Source organism: Lepus europaeus, chromosome 21, assembly GCF_033115175.1.
Source record: "Lepus europaeus isolate LE1 chromosome 21, mLepTim1.pri, whole genome shotgun sequence".
Lineage (NCBI taxonomy): Eukaryota > Metazoa > Chordata > Mammalia > Lagomorpha > Leporidae > Lepus > Lepus europaeus.
Window position 1 is genome coordinate 11,581,358 of NC_084847.1, and position 23,884 is coordinate 11,605,241.

The window sequence follows — 23,884 nt, forward strand, 5'->3', positions numbered from 1 at the left end:
GATACTTCAGGAAGTTCATAGATTTCAAAAATTTTTTGTACCAAAATAAATTTATCTTTTAAAATTTTATTTCAGAGGCAGAGAAACAAAAGAAAATAAGCTCCCACCTGATGATTCATTCCCCAGATGCCTGTGACCGATGGGGCTAGGCCAGGCCAAAGCCAGGAAACTAGAACTAGGAATACAATCTAGGTTTCCCATGTGGGTGGCAGGGCCTCGATTACTTAAACTACCACCGTTGTCCCCCAGGATCTGCAGTGAGGAACTGGAGCCAGGACTCAATCTCAGGTACTCTAATGTGTAACATGGGCCTCTTAATGGCTAGACCAAATGCTCACTCCCACAAACTCACCTTTTCATTCCGTTTTCTGTGAACTTTCTGAAGGATCTTTCTACAGACTACTCTGGAAACCTTCCCAGAAGCTGCAGACTTCCTTTACATCAGAAGGTCTCTACAACCAGCCATTGTGATTATTCTTTGCTTTGATGTATTTTTCACTTGAACACTGGCTCTTAGCATTGCTCTTTTCTTCTTCAGTTATGTAGCTTTTGTTTATTTGTTTTAATTAAGCTTTAGGCTTACTTTTCCCCCTCTACTTTGTACTGAATTGAATCAGAAAAAAACGAGTGTTATTTGTAAGTGTCATTATTCTGTTGAAGAAAAGCTTCCATTTAAAATGTTTGTCCAACCTGCAAGGGGCTTCTGTCAGCTGCTCTTTCTCCTACTAAGAATGAGTAACAGTCTTTTAGATTTTAAAGAACAAGAGCAATATCGTGATGCTCCAAATGTGTGTGTTTGTATTCCTTGTTTTGGTGGTATTTGAACTCTGATTAAGTAAGAACTAGTAAGAATCAGATAACTTAGCAAAAATTGCCTGGTATTCAAGCTATAAAACCCATTTGAAACCTGTGGTATTTGGAAGGAGTGTTAAATGAAAATGGGAAAAAGAAAACCCAAAACCCTACTTTTTTTCCCATATTGGAAATGTCTTTGTCTTTGCAGACTAGGAAAGTACTGCACATTCATTATAAGAGTTTTACAGACTGCTGAAGGATGTGGAGTAGCACTCACCAGTAGCAATTTCTGCAATAACAGACGTGTTCTCTTCTGTGTAGTAAGGTAGCCATTAACCACCTGCAGCTGTTTACTGAGCACTTGAGATGTGAGCAGTACCACTGTGGAACTGAGCTTTAAATTTTAATTTAATCAGAATTAATTTATATTTAAATAGACACATGTGGTGAGTGGCTACTGAGACACTCAGAGCCAGATTGATGTGCACAGTTCCACGTATATCTCTCTCTGTCTGCCTTTGTCCCCTGCTCTGTCCCTTTTTCTGTGTCTTTGGCATTCAGCCTGGCATGCCTGCTCTCCCTGCCTGCCCTCCTCTGCCAGCCTAACTCTACTCTCCCTGCCTACCCCATTCTTCCTGTTGCTCTGTGTGTTGTAGTACATTCAGTTCAGTAGCCACATGTTCTACTTAATTGCATATCATGGACATTTTTCCTTTTTGGTACATATAGATCTATCTCGTTTTTTTTTTGTTTTTTTTTTTTTTTAGTTAGAACATAATACAGCGGAATGACTGTATCAGCATTTATTTAATCTACTGATGGGCAGTAGGCTATTTTCAGTTTTCCTCTTTTAATTTTTTAAGCACTATAGTTTTTCAACTGTTATATTTTTTCCTGTGTGTTCTCAGGACGCATTTTGCTGCAACGTAATGGTTGGGCTAAAGACTGAAATCTCCTTTCTCTTTTGTACTTTGGGATCTGTGGAACTCCCTTAGAATGGAAAAGAAAGATTACCCTGGAATCCTTGGGTGCAGCCCAAAGGACTGTGTTGCAGTTGGCAGTCGTTCAGTAGTGTAGTGACATGGTCCTGACTGTGTGCCATCCTGTGTCCTACAGAGAAGCAGGTGCAGTGTCACATTTATACGAATGCTGTCTCAGAGAGATGAGATGGGTGCAGCTGTCTCTGCCTGCTTGAGGCCACTGTGCAAGGAGACAGACGCTAGTGTGCCTCCCGAAGAACCACTGTGCAAGGAGACAGACGTTAGTGTGCCTCCCGAAGAACCACTGTGCAAGGAGACAGGCGCTAGTGTGCCTCCGAAGAACCACTTTGGTTATGTTCAGGATCCCCCAGGGGATCCAAACTCTAGGCTCTGGGTGTCTGTGAGATAGGAAAGAAAGCGTTAATTCCTGCCCAAGGTCTGATGGCAGTGCGGACTGGTGAAGAGAATGATCATGTCAGCTGAAGGGGCAGCTAGGAGGAAAAACCCAGGGGTGCTGAGAGTAGTAGAATGGTTCTGTGGCGGCCGGCGCCGCGGCTCACTAGGCTAATCCTCCGCCTTGCGGTGCTGGCACACCGGGTTCTAGTCCCGGTCGGGACACCGATCCTGTCCCGGTTGCCCCTCTTCCAGGCCAGCTCTCTGCTGTGGCCAGGGAGTGCAGTGGAGGATGGCCCAAGCCCTTGGGCCCTGCACCCGCATGGGAGACCAGGAGAAGCACCTGGCTCCTGCCATCGGATCAGCGTGGTGCGCCGGCCGCAGCGGCCATTGGAGGGTGAACCAACGGCAAAAGGAAGACCTTTCTCTCTGTCTCTCTCTCACTGTCCACTCTGCCTGTCAAAAATTTAAAAAAAAAAAAAAAAAAGAATGGTTCTGTGGCTAACACTGCAATTTTGTCTACTTGGAAAGATCTCCTAGAAATTTTCTTTTTTTTTTTTTTAAGGTTTATTATTTATTTATTTGAAAGGCAGAGTTAGAGAAAGAAAGAGATCGATCAATCTGCCACATCTCCTACAACCAGCGCTGGACTAAGTCAAAGCCAGGAGCCAGGAGCCAGGAGCTTCCTCTGGGTCTCCCACGCAGGTGTGGAGGCCCAAAGACTTGGGCCATCCTGTGCTGCCTTCCCAGGTGGGATGCTGGTGCTGCAGGCCATGGCTTAACCTGCTATGCCACAGCACTGGCTCCTAGAAATTTTCTAAAACTACTCTGTCACTACTTATCTGATGCAGACACTTAAGTCTTTTCCTTTTTGGAACAACTTGTTTAATGAAATTCCTTACAATTGTCAAGTTTTTTATTTGCAGTTGGGTTTTCGCTCTAAGACTGTAGTGATGTTCCAAATGATGATTAATTTTTAATCTCTTTTTTAAAAGATTTATTTATTTACTTGAGTGGCAGAGTTACAGACAGAGAGAAGGGTCTTTTATCTGCTGGTTCACATCCCAGAGCTGGGCTGATCTGAAGCCAGGAGCTTCTTCCCGGTCTCCCACATGGGTGCAGTGGTCCAAGCACTTGGGCCATCCTGTGCTTTCCCAGGCCATCAGCAGGGAGCTGGATTGGAAGTGGAGCAGCTGGGACTCGAACTAGTGTTCGTATGGGATGCCAGTGCCGCAGACAGATGCTTAACCTACTGCACCACATCGCTGGCCACAAAGATTTTTAATCTTTATCTGAAAAACAATTTTTAGTATTTATAAGAAATAATTAAAATAATGTTGCTTGCTTGAAAAACAAAAGATTTGCAGAACGCAAAAATCAGCACCATCTTCCCTCCATTAGTGCAAAAGTTGTAACCTAAATAATTCTTTCAGGGACTGGATTCAAGAACTCACACTTCTCTGGCTCCTTTAAGGAAAAGCTAAACAGATAACAAAATAATGGAGAATAAAAAGTACATTAAGTATTTTATTGATTGGACTTAAAGTTTTTGAGTGATTCTTGTCATCTGAGATTAGTTTAGGTACCTACTTTTAAGAACTAACTTTAGGAATAATATCTTTGCTTTTAAAGCAAAAATATTTTTTCCCTGAAATTTATTTTTTCCCTAAAAATTACTTAGTTTATACATATAGCTGTGTTCTATAGCCAAATATCTAGAAATCCAGATGCCTGTTAAATACAGAATGTTGGAGAAAATGCAAACTACAAATATTAATTTCAACCTCTGTTATTTGGAGCTAGCCTATAATAGGAAAATTTTAAAAACCCTATTATTTATTCATCAGAATATTTTTGTATGTGCGTCAGAGAATATCTTTTTGTTTAATTTGAAAGTTTGAAGTATAATTAGAAAGTTGACAAGTAGAAATGAGATTTGACATGAGGTTTTAAAATTTGTTTAAAAGTAACTATGGGGCTGGCGCCGTGGCGTAGTGGGTAAAGCCGCCGCCTGCAGTGCCGGCATCCCATATGGATGCCGGTTTGAGTTCCGGCTGCTCCACTTCTGATCCAGCTCTCTGCTATAGTCTGGGGAAGCAGTAGAAGATGGCCCAAGTGCTTGGGCCACTGCACCCACATGGGAGACCTGGAAGAAGCTCCTGGCTCTGGCTTTGGATTGGTGCAGCTCTGGCTTTTGTAGTCATCTGGGGAGTGAACCAGCAGATGGAAGACCTCTCTCTCTCTGTGCCTCTCCTTCTCTCTCTATGTAACTCTAACTTTCAAATAAAATAAATAATAATTCTCTATAAAAAAAGTAATTGTTACACTTTTCACATTATTTCACATAATAGGTGCAAGAAGCCAGCAATGTGGTAGACACACTAATAGCACTAATTGCTGATGTTATTGTCTTTTATTGATTTATTTAAAGTACCACTGTGTCTTCACATCTAACATCTCTTCTAGTCTCCTGTCAGTCCTGCATAGTAAGTACCTTTGTCACCTCCATTTTTTTTTTTTAATTTATTTATTTGACAGATAGAGTTAGAGAGGAAGGTCTTCCTTCCATTGGTTCACCCCACAAATGGCTGCTAAAGCCAACATGCTGCGCCGATCCGAAGCCAGGAGCCAGGTGCTTCCTCCTGGTCTCCCAAGCAGATGCAGGGGCCCAAGCACCTGGACCATCTTCCACTGCCTTCCCGGGCCACAGCAGAGAGCTGGACTGGAGGAAGAGCAACCGGGACTAGAACCTGGCACCCATATGGGATGCTGGTGCCACAGGCGGAGGATTAAACAAGTGAGCCACGGCGCCAGCCCCCATGTCACCTCCATATTTAGCTAAAGATTTTATGGGTTTTGAAAGTTTGTTTGATTTGCCCACCATCTAGGAAATTTCAGATCTGGAACTTGAACCCAAGCAGCCTCATGACAGGGGGACCTTTACCACTACAGTTCTAAAGTGATGAAGTCTCATGAAATTCAGACTGGATCCTGGGACACCAGGATGCCACCATAACTAAAAGCCAGGGAGCGATTACTGAATGCTTTCTAGGTGCCAAATATAATTCTCGGCACTTGGCATATATAATCTCACTTGATTTGTCCTCCAAAGGACATATTATTTATGCTCATTTTACAAAAGGGCTTAGGGAGGTTAAGTAATTTTGCATAGTCGCATTGCTTGTAACTTGTAAAGTTGAGATAATGTGGAATAATGGATCAACATCGATTTTAGAAAGATTTTTTTTTTTTTTTATAGCTCTTTTCAATGAGTGTAATGTACTCTATTGTGGTTTTGCATTTCTTGGATGACCAGTGACTTTGAGCACATTTACATTTCTTTTTTTTTTTTGACAGGCAGAGTGGGCAGTGAGAGAGAGACAGAGAGAAAGGTCTTCCTTTGTGCCGTTGGTTCACCCTCCAATGGCCGCCGCGGTAGGCGCGCTGCGGCCGGCGCACAGCGCTGATCCGATGGCAGGAGCCAGGTGCTTCTCCTGGTCTCCCATTCGGGTGCAGGGCCCAAGCACTTGGGCCATCCTCCACTGCACTCCCTGGCCACAGCAGAGAGCTGGCCTGGAAGAGGGGCAAGGCGGAGGATTAGCCTAGTGAGCCGCAGCGCCGGTCTGATTTTAGAAAGATTTTTATTAGTTATTGAAAAGATCTCCCAAGATATGTGTGAGTACTTAATCAGTGACTAAGATGGTTTACAAAAGGCAAACAGATTTCACGTGACACAAAGCTGAAAAAAAAATCTATATTACCATATATAGAATAATATTTTTACAAGTCTTTTTTCATTTTTAAATAAATTCAAAGATAACATAACAATATTAAAAATCTGCTATAGCCTCTGCCAGGGACCACTTTTTTTGGTCTCTTTTTATTATAGTCATTCTGGTGGGTGGGTGTTACATGATTTTTGTTAATTTCCAGAGTTCTGAAATTGTTGTTTTTGACTGTTTTATCCTTTAAAAATCACTGCCTTTGGGGAGAGCAGTTGCTCCCATTCTGGACGTCTCACTTGAAATTTTATTATGAACATACAAGTTCCCAGAAGATGAATTGCTGGGTCAAAGGGGTCATGCGTTTGTGACTTTATGGGTGTTGGCAATTTTTCCCCATAAATGTGGTACCCGTTTATATTCCTCTGTCATACGAGATAGAGCTCACAGTTTCCAGTGGCATGTGTTATTAAACTTAAATTTTTCCAATATAAGTAAAAATAGTGTGTCATGATAACTTTAATTTACATTTCTCTTATCATGAAAAATGTTGGGCAACTCATTTTAAAAAACATTCCTTTTCTGTGAGCTGTGTTTATATCCTTTGGCCATTTTAAATTTTTGAATTTATTCATTGGTGCTTATTACTTCATAGTTTAAGTTTCAAATTAAGATGTCCCAGTCTATCACCCTTGGTCTTTTGTATAGCAAGAAAGTCATAAACAAGATAAAAATTCATACATATAAATCCATAAATATATTTTGAGGTTCTCAGAAAGATTAAACATGGGCGATCATAGCAGGAAGCAGTGTCCCAGCAAATTAATATTCAAAGGCTAAGCCCCAAATAAAGCCATAGTGGGCATTGCCTTCTATAAAACCTTATTTCCTTTGTCTCTCTTATATACATTCAGATTGAGTATCTTCAGGCTATAGGTTGGTACAGGGTTATCCATGCCCACATAAGTTCTGATTATGCCACCTTGTTCCTTTGTTCTGGGAGAATCCTCAACTTTTCCTTTGATCTGGGAAGACCCTTCACTTTCCTTTTGAAAGCCTCTACCTCAATATAATTATGTAATTAGTCTATTTTCCTTTCTTAATGGCTTCAGAAGTTGGAGTGATAGGTCTTCCCATATTTTCTTCTGTTGTATTTATGGTTTCAACCTTTACACCTCTAATTCCTTAGAGATTTATCCTGATGGTTTATGCCCAGTTTGGTTCTATATTTTTTTCTCCTTAGGTGGCTATTCACTTATCCCAGTTTTCTTTGAAAATCTGTTTTCAGTTAAAGCAGTGCCAACTCTGTCAGATACTAAATTTCCAAATTTAATGTATAAATGTGTTACAAACTTTCTTTGTAATACATTTGAATATTTGCTGGGATTAGAGCCTTCTCTTCTTTACCAAGGCTTTTGCCAAAAAAGTATAACCAAAACTTAAAAAGAAATGTAAGACTTCTACACTGAAACTATAAAACATTATTAATATTTTCATTATTAATGAATGAAGGCCTAACTAGACTTACTACTTTTCCTATAGGCTTTAGAATTAAGTAGTTCAGGGCCGGCGCCGTGGCCTAACAGGCTAATCCTCCGCCTTGTGGCGCCGGCACACCGGGTTCTAGTCCCGGTTGGGGCGCCGGATTCTATCCCGGTTGCCCCTCTTCCAGGCCAGCTCTCTGCTATGGCCCGGGAAGGCAGTGGAGGATGGCCCAAGTGCTTGGGCCCTGCACCCGCATGGGAGACCAGGAGAAGCACCTGGCTCCTGGCTTCAGATCAGCGCGATGCGCTGGCCGCAGCAGCCATTGGAGGGTGAACCAACGGCAAACGGAAGACCTTTCTCTCTGTCTCTCTCTCTCACTATCCACTCTGCCTGTCAAAAAAAAAAAAAAAAAAAAAAAGTAGTAGTTCAGGTTACCCCATCCCACTTTCAAAGGGAAAAGGTCCCTTCTGCATGTTTATTTCAGTCATGTGAAATACGTTACCGAATCTTCCTATCTAGGCTATGATATACCCCACTCAAGTCTCTGTCTGAGCTCTTCAGCGATGTTTTATTGTTTTCTTCATAAAAACTTTATGCATTCTCACTAACACTCATGTCTGTTTTCTTTTTGTTACTGTTTATTGGGCTCTTTTCTTCCACTTCATCTTCTGCTGATGGTTGGTAGAAGGATGTCAGTGAACAGAGCAATGAGCTGTACAGAACAAGCCCCAGTTTATTAGAGATGAGTTTGAGGCCCTGACCTTAGATTGAAAAAAAAAAAAAAAAACAAAAATCAGCTCAATGGGAAGAGGATTGGGAACATTCTGATAGTAGATACCCTATTGGGGCAGGTGTCTAACCCAGGGGTTATGACGTCCTTGTCCCTTATCAAGTACCTGGAATCAGTTCCCTACTCTTGCTGCTGACCCCAGCTTCCTGCTAATGCAGACGCTGGGAGGCAGTGGTGACAGCTTAACTAGTTGAGTCCCTGCCACCCACACCGGAGACTTGGACTGCATTCCCAGTTCTGGCTTGAGCCCCAGCCCAGCCCAGTCCTGACCCTTGCAGGTATTTGGGGGAGGAGGGTAAAACAGGATGGGAGCTCTCTTCCTTTGTCCCTCTCCATCTTTCTTTCAAATAAAAAATAAATAAATAAATGAATAAATAAAATAAGAACCACTATAATAGTAGCTATACATTGAATACTATGACCACATTTATATATAAGAAATAAAACTTTATTAAAAAGTTACACAGCTTGTTCAAGATAATATAGCTTATTAGTGGTGATGCTGGGTTTTTGCTCCATATCTGTGTAACTCCAAAACCTAAGCTGTGAACTGATCTCTGATACTATACATATCTGTGGTAGAAAAGGATTTTAAATCAAAATCATTGATTATAAAGTCAAGCCAAACTAATAAAAGCCTCACCAGTAAATAAAGCAATCTTCCTGCATTTCTCAGCTGTTCATATAAAATACTCTAGTTGGAGAGCTGGATTGAGTTCTAGATCATAATTAGGAGACTGTAGAAGAACCGTTGCTTAGCTAATTCAGGGTAGCATGACCAGAACTGTGAAAAGTAAAACCATGTTTTAAAGTAAATCGTGGGGGCAGCTGGTTGGTACAGTGGTTAGGCTGCTGCCGAGGACGCCCACATCCCATATTGGAGTGCCTGGGTTCAGTTCCTTGCTCCATTTCTGATTGCAGCTTCCTGCTGATACACACCTAGGAGACCACAGGTTAGGTGCTTGGGTCCCTGCCACCCACATGGGAACCCAAGATTGAATTCTTGGCGGTGGACTTTGGCCTGGCCCAGTTGTAGTCTTTGTATATACAAAATAACAAATCACTACAAAGCATAATAGCTGAAACTGACACTAATTATTTTATTATCTTCTATACTTTTAGTTAGTCAGATTTGGGAAGAGTTTCACTGGGAAGTTCTGACTTAGTCATACTGTATACAGAAATTACCTCATACCATATACAACAGTTAATTTGAAATGAATCAAAACCTAAATGTAAGAACAAAACCTATTAAACTCTTATGAGACAATCTGAAATATGTAGACTCATGAATGTGGATTTGATTTCTAAGATAGGATATCAAAAACACAAGCCATTAAACAAAGAAGATAAGTTGAATTTAATCAAAATAAAGTGTCTCAGTGTCAAAGCACAGTATCAAGAAAGTGAAAAGTCAACCCACAGAGAGGGAGAAATAATCTACAAATCTATAAGGATCTGGTATCCATTATATATATATTATATAATACATATTATATATATTTATGTAGACAGAACTGTTCCAATTCAGCAGGAAGAAAACAACCTTATCTAAAATGGTCATTTCTTCACAGAAAATGCATAAATGGCCAATAGACAAAAAAGATGTTCATCAGTCATTAGGGAAAAGCAAATCTAAATCACGATGAAAAGCCGTTCCACATCCTAGGATAGCTGTATTTTTTTTTAAATGAAAAGGATGTTGAGCAATTGGAACATATGCTGGTGGGAATGTAAAATTGTGAAGCCACTATGAGCAACAGTAGAGTGTCTCCTCGAATAGTTAAGCACAAGTTACCATGGGACCCAGTGATCCCACTCATAGGTGTATGCCCAAGAGAACTGAAACCAAAGGTTCACATAAAAACTTGTACACTGATGTTCATAGCAACATTATTCATAGTAGACATAAACTGGAGACAATCCAAAACGGATTGCCTGACAAAATGGATTAAAAAAACGTGGGAAATCATACAGCAGAATCAACCATAAAAAGGAATGAAATAATGATATTTGGTGCAACATGGATGAATCTTGGAAACATTTGTTAATTGAAGGAAGCTACACACAAAAGGCCACCTAGTCTGTGATGCTGTTTGTGTGACAGGCCTGGAACAGGCAAATCCAGAGACTGAGGTGGATCAGTGGTTGCTTATAGGGACAGGATTTTTCCTGGATGAGATGAAAATGTTTTGAAATTACATAGTGATAATTGCACATTTGGTGCCATGTTTAAAAATCACTAAATTGTATGCTTTAAGATGCTGGATTTTCTGGTATGTGAATTCTACCTCAGTAAGCACACAAAGGATACCTTATCCACAACTTACAGTGTAATAAAATTTGCTATTATAATAATAATATATATAATATATATATAATAAAATTGCTATTTATACATCAAAGGGTGTTTACTACAGAGAAGAACTCAAGTATTTAGAAGGAGTTGAATAAAATCAGAGTAGATAATCTCATATGTAATGACATTAGAAACCTATTTAGACTGCTACCCACTGGAGTGCCTTGTTGGTTCATTTGAAAGGCAGAGCTAGAGAGAGAGGTATATCCTCTCTTTTGTTTCGCTCCCCAAGTGGCTCTAACAGCTTGGGCTAGGTCGAAGACAGGAGACAAGAACTCCATCCGGTCTCCCACATGAGTGGCAGGGGCATAAGCACTTGGCCGTCCTGCTGCTTTCCCAGGGGTGTTAGCAGGGAGCTGGGTTGGAGGTAAAGCAGCCTTGACAAACCAGTGCTCATATGGGATGGCGGCATTACAGGTAGCTGGTTTAGCCTGCCGTGCACAGTCCCTAGATTGTGCTTTTATAAAATGCTGAAGATTAATTTTTATTTGGTATGCGTTCTGAGATGTCGTCTCAGAATTCAATATGAACACATTTTTTAAGAAGTTAAATGGTCTATTGGAATATGTAAAAATTAACAGACTTTAGAAAACTTAAAAGGACTCAGATTTCCAATTTGAGATGCCCTTGGTGTCAACACAGTGTTTAAAATGCTTTGTGGTAGAGCCTTTCTTCTGCATCCCCAGCTTGACCAGCTCACTGTGGATCAGCCTTCTCCGCTCCCACCTTGCCCCAGGACATCGGGATGAGTGCCAGGAGGTGGTCACTGAAGTCTTGAAGTGTTTCTGATCTCATTAGCTGAGTTGTGTGCTAACCAGAATTAAGCTATGTTTCTTTCTAAATCTGTTTATACCAGTAGTAGTAGTTTAAGTCTTAGGTAAACTGGTGAGATAAGAAAAAAATAAAGTGCTTGGAAATTAAAGGTATTTTGCTTTGACATTGCTATTGAATACATGAGAACTTAAAAACATTGAATTAAAATTTTTAAAATGTAAATGCATTTTTTTTAAGATTTTTTTTTAATTTGAAATTCAGAGTTACACAGAGAAGAGAGGCAGAGAGAGAGAGAGAGAGAGAGAGGGAGAGAGGTCTTCCATCCACTGGTTCACTCCGCAATTGGCTGCAACGGCCGGAGCTACGCCTATCCAAAGCCAGGAGCCAGGAGCTTCTTCCAGGTCTCCCACACGGGTGCAGGGGCCCAAGGACTTGGGCCATCTTCTGCTGCTTTCCCAGGCTATAGCAGAGAGCTGGATCGGAAGAGGAGCAGCCGGAACTAGAACTGGCGCCCATATGGGATGCCAGTGCTTCAGGCCAGGGCATTAACCCACTGTGCCACAGCGCCAGCCCCAGTAAATGCATTCTGTACTCAAAATTATTTCAATTTTTGTTCTATTTTAAAGAAACAGAAGCTGGAAATCATGAATATCGTGGTTTATGCCAGAGAATCAGTGCATCCGCAGCAATAAAAGCCTTCCTCTTGTATCAGAAGGCTGGAAAATGAATTGACATTTTATTCACTCTAATTTAAAAGAAAATATTTTAACACTTATGTCTAATTTTTCTTAAATTTAATTTTTAAATTTTTTGAATTTATTTGGGAGGCAGAGAGAGAAAGATAGTTCCTGTCTGCTGATTCATTCCCCAAATGCCCACAGCGGCTAGTTGGGAATTCAATCCAGGTCTCCCACTTGGGTGACAGGGACCCAAGAACTTGAGCCGTCACGCCTGCTTCCCAATGTCTGCATTGGCAAGAGGCTGGAATTAGTAGAAGGAGCTAGGGATCAGACCTAGGCAGGCACTCCAGTGTGGGAGGCAGGCACCTTAACCACTGAGCTGAATGCCCACTTGTGTGTGTTTCATTCTCAAGACTTATTTTCTTAATAATTTTTAAACTAATAGACAGGGACAGGTTTCATGTATTTAATATCTACAGTTTTTTAAATTTTTATTTATTTATTTGACAGGTAGAGTTACAGACAGAGAGAGACAGAGAGAAAGGTCTTTCCTGTGTTGATTCACTCCCCAAATGGCCACAACGGCCGGCGCTGTGCCGATCTGAAGCCAGGAGCCAGGTGCTTCTTCCTGGTCTCCCATGAGGGTGCAGGGGCCCAAACACTTGGGCCATCCTCCACTGCCCTCCTGGGCCACAGCAGAGAGCTGGACTGGAAGAGGAGCAACTGAGACTAGAACCCAGTGCCCATATAGGATGCCAGCACCGCAGGTAGAAGATTAACCAAGTGAGCCACGGTGCCGGACTAGAACCCGGGGTACCGGCACTGCAGGCGGAGGATTAGCCTATTGAGCCGCGGCGCCGGCCAATATCTACAGTTTTAAGAATAGAATATTTCCCACCCCTCCCTCCCTCCCTTGCCCCCCCCCCCGCCTTCCTTTTTTACTTTTGTTTTAATTTTTATAGTGACATACTTCAATTTACATTATAATCACAAGCTTAACCCTCCACTAAGTATTCAACAAGTAGTAAGTAGAAAACCCACTGTTCCTTAAGAGTCTAGACAAGGGCCATAAACAATAATCAAATCTCACTAGGCTAATTCTCCACCTGCAGCGCCGGCACCCCGGGTTCTAGTCCTGGTTGGGGCGCCGGATTCTGTCCCGGTTGCTCCTCTTCCAGTCCAGCTCTCTGCTGTGGCCCAGGAGGGCAGTGGAGGATGGCCCAAGTGCTTAGGCCCTGCACCCCATGGGAGACCAGGAGAAGCACCTGGCTCCTGCCATCGGATCAGCGTGCTGCACCGGCCGCAGCACACCGGCCACGGCGGCCATTGGAGGGTGAACCAACAGCAAAAGGAAGACCTTTCTCTCTGTCTCTCTCTCTCTCACTGTCCACTCTGCCTGTCAAAAAAAAAAAAAAAAGAGAGAAAGCACATTAGTCTTCTGGGGATTGGCTTATTAGCAGCTGAGCTCACAAAAGGTAAGATACGGAATCAACCCAGATGCTGTCAACTGATGACTGGATAGGAAACTGTGGTGTGTATGTACTTGGTGGAACACTATTCAGCCGTAGAAAATAATGAAATCCTGTCTTTCTCAACAAAGTAGATGCGATTGATGACCATTATGCTTAGTGACATAAGTGACTCCTCTTTTTTTTTTTAAAGATTTACTTTACTTGAAATTCAGAGTTACACAGAGAGAAAAGGAGAGGCAGAGACAGAGTGGTCTTCGATTTGCTGGTTCACTCCCCAGTTGGCTGCAACAGTCCAGAGCTGTGCCCATCCGAAGGAACTAGGAGCTTCTTCTGGGTCTCCCACACGGGTGCTGGGGACCAATGACTTGTGCCATCATCTACTGCTTTCCCAGGCCATAGCACAGAGCTGGATCAGAAGTGGAGCAACCAGGACTTGAACCAGCGCCCATATGGGATGCCAGTACTGCAGGCAGGGGCTTTACCCGCTAAACTGCAGCGCCGGCCCTTTGACTACTCTTTAAACTGAATTTCTTCAGTTTACCAACAGACTAATTGTTATTGCCTCAGACAAGAGGGTTTCTCACTCTGTCTAATTAGTGAACTGAAGCACTGAATTATAAGTTAAAGGATCCATATTCTCAATACCGCTACTTAACTAGTTATCATGTCTTGTACAAGTAAATCAAACTTTATTTCATGTATTTTAAATTATATTGACCTCTTGGGGCCAGCACTGTGGCATAGTAGGTTAAGCCTCTGCCTGTGATGCTGGCATCCCATATGGGCCCCAGTTTGAGCTCTGGCTGCTCCACTTCCAATCCAGCTCCGTGCTGATGGCCTAGGAAAGCAATTGTGGCCATTTGGGGAATGAACCAGCAGATAGAAGACCACTCTCTCTGTCTCTCCCCCTCTCTGTAATTCTGCCTCTCAAATAAATAAATCTTTAAAAAATGAAGCAAGTTATACTGATCTCTTGTATCAGGAATAAAGAGTTGGAGAATAAAGACTTGCCTATTTTAAGTTGTCCTTTCTCTTTTTCTCTCTTCATTCCATTTCTTCTTCCTTCCCTGCCTGAAAGAACTTAGGAGTAAATATGTTGTTTTGTCTGTTAAACAAAGTATTTGTTTGATCTGTTTCCAAATGTTTACTTCTTAGTATTTAAATCAAATGCTAATTATAATTTAACAAAATTAGAGTTTGTTTTTAACACAGTATTTGCTAAATTTGGAAACCAGCCCAGCTTCAAATTAATCCTCTAATGAGTTATATTCTCTGAGAATCATTTATTATTTTAAAATACTTGGAAAATACAGTTGTTGAAACTAAAAAGGCTTGGGTTTTGGCCCTTTTACTAAGAGAACCAATACCACTTTCTAATTCTTTTTTAAATAGATACATAAATTGTACATATTCTGGGGTTACCATCTGATGTTTTGATGTGATAGTGCATATGTACATTGAATAATGTTCAAGTCAGGATAAGCATTTCTGTCTCCTCAAACATTGCTTTCCACTTGTAATTTGTTTTCTTTTATATAGTAATTTAAATACCATATGTTTTAAGCTTTTACTAATTCAAATTTTTATTTATAGATGAATAATAATGAATATTTCAGAAACACTGTTTACTTAAGCATTAGGTACAGTGTTTATTAAAGAATGCACCATTTTTGGAAGGTGCTAAGTATGCAGTTTATTCTATGTTGTTATGTTCATTTAACACCTATTCATTTGTGGGGCTGACTTTGTGGTGCAGCTACCTGGCGTGCTGGTTGGAGTGCCAGTTCAAGTCCCAACTCTTCTGCTTTGGATGAAGCTCCCTGCTAATGTGTCTGGGAAGGCAATGGAAGAGGGCCCTGCCACCCACGTGGGAAGCCTGGATGGAGTTCCAGGCTCCTGACTTTGGCCTACCCTAGAAGTGGCTATTCATTCATTCAGTAAACAAGTAAAAAATCATCACATTGGCAGTCATCACATTGGCATTCTTAGAACCGTAAGAGTCACTTCCAGGGTTACAAGGGTTGTGATGTAACAACTTGCCTGTATAATATATTGTCAGTACTTGGTATATTTGTAGTACATTTTTGCCATGTAGTTAATAGCTATACATAAGAATACAAATGAAAACCCTGCTACAAGTTGTTTATTTAAAAGAGTTGAAAAAAAAAATAAAAGAGTTGTAACCTAGGGTCAAAAAGATGTCCTCCATATGTATAGTACATTTATAGTTTTAGATTTCGTTTTCTTTTCCTTTGGAGTTTAATTACAGTCACACTTTGAACTTTTTGGCTAAAATGGAGTGGTGAAAGGAGAGCGTTCATCTGCAGCAAAGCTCCCACACCGACTGCATGTCTGACAAGGGCGTGTCCTTGAGAACAAGGTCTGATTGATCCATCATTTGAACCCCAGTGCCCCCACAGTGCCTAATAGTGTGGACCCTCAGTGTATGTTTTAAAGACTTGCGTAAATGGATCTTTTACAACTTCAGCTTCCTATTCTCCATCTCCTCTGTCCCCTGTATCTGTCTCTCCTAATTATTTTCTACAACCTCTTTGCATAGGTGTAGTCTTATTGCGGTACATTGGTGTATTATTGTGGAAGGAGTTTGGGTCCTGAAGTTGAAGATCTAGCTTTGATGCTAGTCTCTGCAGTTTGCTTGAACTTTCCAAACTTGATTTTTTCATCTATAATGGGAATAATGAGGACTGACATTGTGGCATACCTGGTTAAGCCATTGCCTGCAATGCTTGCATCCCATATGGGAGTCAGTTCAAGTCCCGACTGCTCCACTTCCAACCCAGCTCTCTGCTATGGCCTGGGAAAGCAGTGGAAGATGGCCCCAGTGCTTGGGCCCCTACACCCACATGAAGCTACACCCACAGAAGAAGCTCCTGGCTTTAGCCTGACGCAGCCCCTGCCATTGCAGCCATCTGGGGAGTGAACCAACAGATTAAAGACCTCTCTGTCTCTCCTCTTTAACTCTGTAACTCTGACTTTCAAATTAATCAATCTGTGTAAAAAAAAAAAAAAAAATGGGCCTATCGGAAAAGATGATCCTGGAGACCACACTGAAGGACCTGTGGCATCTGCCTGCTTGTTTGCTGTGTTCACTGCTCAAGACTAGACCAGTTTGAATAGGGCAGTTGTGACAGTTGTGATGCATACCTACAGATGAAGGGTAACAGAGATGGAATATGACTGTACCAGCTCTTCCTGTGATGGAACCACTGCCATGATGAATCTGGGATGGCTGGGGCTCCAAGTGGCAGCAAGTCAGTAACTTTTTAAACCATGTGTATACACAGTGTCAATCACTGGTTGCCTGTCCCAAGGAATCGCGTGGTCGCTGAAAAAGAGAAGAGTGGCCTGCAAATCCAGAGACATAGCCATAAAGACTTGGGCAAGCTGCAGGGTAGCCAGCACCTTTGCTCTTCACCTCCTCTCTCTGCTTATTTTCTGTTGTGGAAGTAAACGGGCAGAACTTCAAATATTCCCACTGTCTGACTCTGAGACTCAGCAGACTCTTGAATGAACTGTGCATCACGTCCCTGGGCCCTTTCACTGTATTTGGACCACTGCTGGGGGTGGGAGGGGTTTGGATTGCTAGAGCAACAGAGACTGAATGGAGGCAAGAGTAAGATGCTGGTTTTCCTACCCAAGACCAGGACTGTGGGTCAAATGCCAGTAAACAAACCCCTAGAAATTTAAAAAAAAAGGAGGGGCAGAATAATGATACCCACAGAGAGGCCATTAAGGCAAAATGAGAGAAAGCATAGAATTCTAGACTTAGTGCCAGGCTGAGTAAAAATGCACTAAATAGTCTTATCTTTTCAGTTGTAATTGCCATTTTTCAAATTAAAATACTGGATCCCAATGCAGACATGAAAATTTGCTTCTGACCTCTCTTACTACTCATTGAGCAAATGATCTGTCCTGTCTATAAGATCCGGGGTCCCCTAGGTCAGTGATTCTCAATACTGTGTACAAATTAGAGTCCCTCTGTTCCAGACCAATTGTGGCAGGATCTGGAGAGATACCTCCCAACCCCCATCCATCATGCTTTTTTTAAGAACTTCCCCAAATGGGTTGGCATTGTGTAGCAGGTGTGGTGGGTTAGGCCACACCTGAGCATTGATGGCATCCCCCATGGGTGCTCTTTTGTGTCCTGACTATCCCACTTCAGATCCAGCTCCCTGCTGATTCACTTAGGAAAGCAGCAGAAGATGGTTCAAGAGTGTGGGCCCTTGCTACCCACATGGGAGACCCAGAGGAAGCTCCTGGCTCCTGGCTTCAGCCTGGCTCAGCCTTGAACATTGCTGCTATTTGGGGAGCAAACCAAAGGATGGAAGATCTCGCTCTGTCTCTGTGTCTTTGCTCTCTGTACCTCTACCTTTTAAATAGATACATAAATCTTTAAAAAAAATAATTCCCCAAACAATTAACCAAGTGTGAGGAAAGAGTTGAGAAGCACTTGTACTAGACACTGGTTCTAAGATAGTTTTCAACTGAAATGCTCCTTTGTTCTAATATAAGAGCATTCAGTTTATCAAACCAGGAGTTAAACTAGGGGACTGGAAACACTATTCATGATAAGAATTTATGAAAATTTTGTATCCTGATAATGAAATAATATTTTTATAGAGACATGTAACTTTTAAAAAAAGATTTATTTATTTGAAAGGCAGACATAGAGAAGCAAAGAGAGAGAGAGAGATCTTCCATCCACTAATTCATTCCCCAAATGGCTGCAGCATCCAGAGCTGGGCTGGTCCAAATCTAGTAGCCAGGAGCTTCTCCCAGGACTCCCGCATGGGTGCATGGGCCCAAGTACTTGGGCCATCTTCTGCTGGTTTCCCAGGTTGCATAATCAGGGAGCTGTATCGGAAGTGGAGCAGCTGGGACCTGTGCCCATATGGGATGCTGGCACTTCAGACGGAGGCTTAACCTTCTGCACAACACTGCCCTGAGACATATAACTTAAGAACTGCTATTGTTTGGCTCTGCACTGATTGTTAAGACTGAACATGGTCAGACTGGGTGAAGTAGTCCTTGATGCCATTATTTTTTCCCTTGGAACACAATTGGGAGATGAATTTTATTCATGGAAACATTTAGGCAGATTTGATAATGAACTACTGATACATGTAGGAAACATCATATAGAAAAGAAAAATGCAGAATTAACAGCATGTAATTAAGAAAATACTTAATGTGATTTTTGTTCTTATAAAGTTGAACTTTAATATCATGTATTGACAAATTGTCCCCAGAAGCTTTGGGCAAAGAACAGGTAAAATAATAACCTAGAATTGATATCATTTATCTACCTAATCAAATGACACTAAGGTATAGTTTTTAAAAGTGCTTTTGATTCAAAGTTTTCAGTTCATTTGATTATGGGACTTTATTGTAAACACTTTTTTTAACATAGAGAATTAGTTTGTGTGGTAAACTTTGACTTTCATGATTAACTCTGCTCTTTTACCTTGTTTGAATTTAGAAATTTATTTTTCTGCCAGGTATTTTTCAAATGTTGTAATTCATGGGCTCTTGAAACAGCAAGGACAACAGTTTGGCTACAACATTTTTTGATGGGTATATTTGGAAAAGCTACCTATTTTCATTTGGCTGATGTTAAACTTCTGAAGACCGATGTTGATAACCTTTGTGCTCCTTCATTATTTAGCACTTCTAGTGTTTAACAGTGATCATATGCCATTGCATTTACTAGTATTTTGTGTAACTTAGTTACATGAACAACAAGATACAATGGAAAGAGTTAGTTTTGGACTTCAAGTCAGTTCAAACCAAATGCTAGCAGTGTTTTAGGACTGCGTTAGCCCAGTAGCTCAGCATCTTTTTAGAACCGGGATCTTTATTCTTGGTGTTATCTTGCCTCTGTTCAGAAAAGCAGGAATGAGTAAGTGAATGGAAGAAGAAGTTAAACAGTAATGCCCCTTCAAACCGTTGAAATCTTTATATATACTAAACTGATTTTCTGTATATAAAGAGAATTGAAAATGAATCTTGATGTGAATGGAAGGGGAGGGTTGCAGGGGGGGAGGGATGTTATTGGGGGGGGAAGCCATTGTAATCCATAAGCTGTACTTTGGAAATTTATATTCATTAAGTTAAAAAAATATATACAAGGGAATTTTCTGAGTTGGTGGAAATGTTCTAAAAAAAAAAAAAAAAAGTAATGCCCCTTGATTTTTTTTTCTGTATTTTTTGTCTATCTCTTGTCATAGTACATGTGAAATAGTTTGCGTTCACAAAGCAGAAGCCATATACCAGATTGATTTTACTAGTATTGACTGCTTTTACTTAATGCTGAAAAAAGGATGTATTTGTTTCATTTTGGAATATAATATTGAGATTTGTAGTAACTCCCTATTCATTCATTCTGTCAGTTCTAGACAAATTGTTCTTTCACAGTTTGTCCAATTAAAGCTTAATTGTTTTACATTCTTATCTAGATTATGACCCAATTAAAGACTGTGTTCTAATGCTATTTCTTTAGCATCTCAATTATTGACTTCTTGACAGAGTGTTTTTCGTATTTGGTGGTGGATTTCATTTTCAAAAGAAAAATTTTAAGTAGTTAAGTAGACTTTAAGATGACAGCTTGTAAAATTCCAGAATAGGTAGAATCTATATTCCATCAAGAATATTCATGAATATTAAGTTAAAGGTTTTTTTAAAGTATGTTTTTTTCCCTTTGCTACACTTTTGTAAAAATTTACTTAGCTTATAATTTTCTTAATTTGGAAGGATGTGTGGGAGTTTGAGGTGAGTGTAATGTCAAAGCATAATAGATTAGAAAAAAATCTTATGTGAAGAAAAGATAGTACTGCATGAAAATATTTTAAAATCTACGCCTAAAAGATCTTCCAAGTCATTAGCACTAACGTTCAGAGTTTGTACATCTTGCCATTATAAAGGCGTTATAGTGCTTGTATCTAGATTTAATGTGGTGTGAACAGATTTTATTTTGTATGAATAATTTAAAATGGAAATTCAGTTTTGAGAAAATCTGGGAGTCATGTTTTAATGTTCCTTAGGGAACATAAAAATTCACTAACCTAACACATCTTTTTGAAATCTACTTTGTTTATATTAATATAGTCATCACAGCTTTCTTAGACTTCCTATCTTCTTATCCATTTACTTTTACCTTATATGTATGCACAAATGTAAAATATGTCACTTCAAAAGCATTTATTTTCTAGAGTTTTTTTTTCAACCCACTCTTGATCTTTGTCTTTTAATTAGAATGTTTAATCCACTTACATTTAATGTAATTACTAGGACTGGATTTAGTGCTACAGTCTTGTATTTCTTTTGTTTGTTTCTAAATTCTTCCTTTTTCGTGTGCCATTTTAGTTTCTCTATTGGCATTTTAGTTAAAACTGTATTTTTTGGTGGTTGTTTTAAGAATTAGAGTATACAAGCCTAACTTCTCAGTCCACTTAAAATTAGACTGTTTGCTTGCAATGGATAGAAATGTAGAAGAATTGACTATTTTACCTTTCTCTCTTTCTTTATGTCATACTTGTCATATATAAAGAAGACTTCAAACATTTCTTCGAAAATGGAATTTTTAAAAAGTCATATTTAAGGCCAGCACTGCGGCTTAATGGGCTAATCCTCCGCCTGCGGCGCTGGCACACTGGGTTCTAGACCCGATCGGGGCACCGAATTTTGTCCCAGTTGCTCCTTTTCCAGTCCAGCTCTCTGCTGTGGCCCAGGAGTGCAGTGGAGGATGGCCCAAGTCCTTGGGCCCTGTACGTGCATGGGAGACCAGGAGAAGCACCTGGCTCCTGGCTTCGGATCGGCGCGGTGCTCCCGTCACAGCACGCCGGCCGTAGCAGCCATTGGAGGGTGAACCAATGGAAAAGGAAGACCTTTCTCTCTGTCTCTCTCAGTGTCCACTCTGCCTGTCAAAAAAAAATCATATTTAAGTATGAAACTTTGTATAATCCATGCATAGTTTTATTCATAGTACATATTTTCCATAAGCTTTTTGAAGACCTCTGTATCACTTCTATATTATAAGCCACACATAAGATGTAAAATTTTTACTTTGATTGGTAACATTTCAGAAACTAAGAACAAAAACTAACCTTTAGTATTAATTTGGATTCCTAAAAATCCAAGTTTCCTTCTAGTATCACTTCTCTTTAGCCTGAATAAATTCTTTGAGCATTTCTTATAGTTTCTTCTAGTGAAAATTTTGCCTTTGTTATCAAAAGGCGTTTTCATTGAATTTGGAATTCTGATTGATATGAGAAACTCTGGGGTCTATTAGGTAAATGGCTGAACTAGTTTTTGCATTCTCTGTGTTTCATGTGTTGAGCAGCCCTTAAAATTTCAGTGCAATCCTTTTTACCTGAGGTAAGCTGCATGGAATCTGTCTGGCACATGCATAGTTCAAGGATCACCAGTGACTTGGGGCACAGCTTATTCACAGTATTTAAGCTCATGTATTTTTTGGGAACTAAATAGGCTGTCAGGAAATAGATGCACATATCCATGACTGCTTGACTTTCAACAAAGGTGCAAGCAAAGGCAATTGAGTAGATGAAGATAAACTTTGCAATAAATGGTGCTAGAACAATCAGATATTTATGTGCCAGGAAAAAAATTGATTCATATCTTATTGCATATATAAAAATTAACACAAAATGCATCATAGATTTAAGTGTAAAACATAAAACTATGTCTGGAAGAAGACATAAGAGATAAACTATGTGACCTTGGACTAATCAACAATTTATTAGCTACAACAACAGAAACATCCATAAAAAAGAAAATTGATAAATTATACCTTATCAAATTAAAGATGTGCTGTTCACAAACCCTATTAAGAGTGTAAAAAGATAAGACATAGACCAGGAGGCACAAAAATGACTTATCAGATATGTGATGATCACATATCTGATAAGTCATTTTTGTTTAGAATATATAAATAACTACTAAAACTTAATGTTGGAGTTTGTGAACTCAAGAGGCTTCCATAGCCTTGGCAGCTCATGACAAGAGCCTCAGGTGATCACTGACATCATAAATAAGATTGTCAGTTGTTAAATCAACAACAGGAGTCACTGTGCACTTGCTCCCCATATAGGTCCTCTGTCCTTAATGTGTTGTACTATGAGAATTAATGGTAAAACTAGTCTTCAAACAATACTTTATACTTTGTGTATCTGTGTGGGTGCAAACTGTTGAAATCTTTACTTAGTATAGAGTTGATCTTCTGTATATAAAGATAATTAAAAATGAATCTTAATGAAGAATGAGATGGGAGAGGGAGTAGGAGATGGGATGGTTTGCGGGTGGAAAGGTGGTTATGGGGGGAAGAACTGCTATAATCCAAAAGTTATACTTTTGAAATTTACATTTACTAAATAAAAATTTTCTATTAAAAATAATAACTATTAAAACTACATAATAAAGAAAAAAACCACCTCATTTTAGGAATGAGCAAAAGATTTGATTGGATACTTAGCCAAAAAAGATGGAGAGATGGCAAATAAACACACTAAAGATATGCAGCATCGTGAGTCATTAAGGAAAGGCACATGAAAGCCAGGTGAGACTCAGAGCCTGGGCACTGGCTCACTTCCAGACAGTGTGCACCCTCAGAGTCAGCAAGAGATGACTCAAGGTCCTGGGGCCGCGGCCACCCACGTGAGACCTGGATTGAGTTCCAGGTCCCTGGTTTGGGCCTGGCCCAGCCCCAGCTGTTCCAGGCATTTGGGAAGTGAACCAGCAGATGGACGATATTTATCTATCTCTGGTTTTCTCTCTGACACTCCACCTTTCAAATACATTTTTAAAAATTTTAAATATTTTTGAAAGCAATATGAGATACCACTGCATGCCCATTAAAATGACTGAAATGAAAAAGATCAACCATATGCAGTATTGGTAAGAATGTGGAACAACTGGAATTCTCAGATTCTGATGGTACAAATGCCAAATGGTATAACTGCTTCAGAAAAAGTTTGACACTTTGCTAAAATTTTAAAATACAGCTGTCATATAATTCAGCCATTCTACTCTTTGGTATTTACACAAGAGAAATAAAAGCTTGTATCCAAATAAATACTTGTAGTATTTATAGCATCTTTATTTGCAATAGTGCAAAACTGAGAACCACCCACAAGTCTGCCAGGAGACAAGTAGCTGAGTTAACTGGGATGTGGATTGCCACTGCAAAAGCAGGCAGCGTCTGATCGCGTGTACAGTGCCGCCTAGCACAGTCACAGGTCTCTTGCTGCCCGTTGTGGAGTCCCTAAGCCAGTGTCACATACACATACTTAAGGGTTTTTCATCTCACTGATTTCTGAATTCAAATGAGCCAGCTTATATGCTGTAGTAACAAACCCAAATCTCAGTGACTTTAAATGGTTTCTCTGTCATGAGCTACAAA

The 23,884-nt window shown here is 40.2% G+C and overlaps 1 protein-coding gene and 1 pseudogene across 6 annotated transcripts in view; both read left to right on the forward strand.

The window, feature by feature from the left end:
- MRTFB (myocardin related transcription factor B) overlaps window positions 1–23,884 on the forward strand; it is a 198,998-nt gene that overhangs the window by 57,508 nt on the left and 117,606 nt on the right. The gene's annotated exons all lie outside the window — the stretch shown is intronic.
- LOC133751076 (transcription elongation factor SPT4-like) lies at window positions 16,501–16,982 on the forward strand (annotated as a pseudogene).